The sequence below is a fragment of the Palaemon carinicauda genome, chromosome 33 (assembly GCF_036898095.1).
Source record: "Palaemon carinicauda isolate YSFRI2023 chromosome 33, ASM3689809v2, whole genome shotgun sequence".
NCBI classification, from domain to species: domain Eukaryota; kingdom Metazoa; phylum Arthropoda; class Malacostraca; order Decapoda; family Palaemonidae; genus Palaemon; species Palaemon carinicauda.
In genome coordinates, this window is record NC_090757.1 from 13869857 (window position 1) to 13872356 (window position 2500).

A 2500-nucleotide genomic window follows, 5' to 3' on the forward strand; every position below is an offset into this window, starting at 1 on the left:
GGATTTTTCAATAAAAAAAATGCTTATTTACTTTATAATTACTTAATCTTGCTTTGAATTACTTTATCAATATACCGAATATATATCAAATTGTGCTTTGAATTACTTTATCAATATACCGAATATATATTAAGTTGTGCTTTCAATTATTTCATTAATATACCGAATATATATCAAGTTGTGCTTTGAATTATTTCATTAATACACCGAATATATATCAACTTGGGAGAAATTAGGAAAGTAACAATGTATCAATTTCAAATTGAACTTTAGCAGTTTTACAATAACAATCTGATGTAAATTAGAAATCATGGAGCCATTAATGAATTATTCATCCTTTCTAAAGTTAATTCAGAGATACCACGATATGTTTAAAAATAACCTATTTAACCAGTGTTCTATTATCCTCACTTTCGTAAAATAAAGAACTCTTACCTTTCGAATTGGAGGCCAAAAAGCATCACTTGAAAAATGTCATGCTGTTCCATGATTTTCTTCGAATAGGTTAGCATCGGAATGAAACGTTGATACATATCATCCTCTCTAATACTGTAAGTTGACTATCATGTTGCCTGAAACATATAAAAGTAGCAAAACATTAAAAAAACATAATTAACTCTAGTATTCCTATAAGGAGGAACTGAATATACAGAAATTAAAGCTAAACCAGTTAATGATAATTCCCAGTATTTTTTTTCGTAAGACATCCACAGTAAAATTAATTCTTCCTACACACACACACACACAGAGAGAGAGAGAGAGAGAGAGAGAGAGAGAGAGAGAGAGAGAGAGAGAGAGAGAGAGAGAGAGAGAGATTCTTCACTTATCAATCAATTTCTCAGGAGACGGCATTAGAATTTTTTTATATATTACACCCAAAGAGCACCAACAAGCAAATATATATATATATATATATATATATATATATATATATATATATATATATATATATATATATAAATATATATATATATATATATATATATATATATATATATATATATATATATATATATATATAAAAGTATATATATATATATATAGATATATATATATCATATATATATATATATATATATATATATATATATATATATATATATATATATATATATATGTATATATAAAAGTCAAAAGTTAAAACAACCATCAGATTTAAATCATAGTATGCTGTTAATTGTTCTAACTGCATTCATAAGCAAATATCAACACAAACACTCCCACAAAGTAAATAATATTTAGAAGCCAAAACACATCCTGCATGAGAGCATTTCCGTCCTGTCACTTGGTATATGTTACAATTGAACATTTTTATCGCCATCCTGAGAATTGTCTATTTCATCAAAATTACTAATAGGGCTGCTACTATTATAATCACTAATACTGACTGCTTTTAATTCTACTATCATAGTACAAAACGTTATTTTGTAACCTTCCATTTTTTCCATTAAGATGATTATATATATATATATATATATATATATATATATATATATATATATATATATATATATATATATATATATATGTATATATATATATATATATATATATATATATATATATATATATAATTTCAATTTAGATACGTAATTTAAACTCAATTTGATGGGGTTGCTATTTTCTTTTTTCGAGTAAAACTGCTTAGAAATGCTATTATATATTATGCTCTTACATAATGCAAGCTCTAGACTATTCTAGTCTGGTAAGGAAGACTTGAACTAAGGATTAGAGGCAATCATCCAAATTGCACAAAAAATATTTATAAACTTTTGGTAAAAAAAAAAAAAAAAAAAAAAATAAATCTGATATACAAAATCCTTAAATTCAATATCATCAGCTGTGAAATCCCAGATACCATGAAACTTTCTTATGCATTAAAAGAAAAAAAAATTACTTTCATTCCTTTGAAAGAGTCAGAGAGAAGGCGTCATCCTCGGCGGCGTTGCAATGGGATCCAAGTGAATAATGAATCCCGACTGTATCGAACCAGATGAATCATGATTCGGATTTGAAAAGTTCAAGCACACCGGCGGAGAAGGTTTCTCACTATTCCTCTAAATCACCCTCGGTTATTGTCTGTTACTTTCTCTGACTTGATTGATATCTTACAATGATGTTATTTACATTTAAACAGTCCTTATGCATATATTATTATTATTATTATTATTATTATTATTATTATTATTATTATCACTTGATAAGCTACATCCCTAGTTGGAAAAGCAGGATGCTATAAGCCCAGGGGCCCAAACAGAGAAAATAGCCCAGTAAGGAAAGGAAACAGGGAAAAAAATATTTTAAGGAAAGTAACATTAGAATACAAATTTTCTATATAAACTATAAAAACTTTAACAAAACAAAGCATTATAGCACATAATAATCGAACCAGATATATCGGGATTCTGATTAGCAGGTTTAATTCAGCTGGCAGCGCGGAATTTTCCTATTTAGCATTGGAGATGCCTTTTCTACCTATATTAATATATGTTTTGGTAGG

General features: G+C 26.8%; 2 long non-coding RNA genes across 3 annotated transcripts in view; one reads left to right on the forward strand and one right to left on the reverse strand.

Moving 5' to 3' along the window:
• Positions 1 to 2500, reverse strand: part of LOC137626076 (uncharacterized) — a 563951-nt gene that overhangs the window by 225263 nt on the left and 336188 nt on the right. For both annotated transcript variants that reach the window (XR_011040977.1, XR_011040976.1), the window contains exon 4: positions 436 to 572. This is a non-coding gene — a long non-coding RNA (uncharacterized lncRNA). The remainder of the gene's footprint in view (positions 1 to 435; positions 573 to 2500) is intronic.
• Positions 1 to 2500, forward strand: part of LOC137626074 (uncharacterized) — a 207517-nt gene that overhangs the window by 109538 nt on the left and 95479 nt on the right. The window lies entirely within an intron of this gene.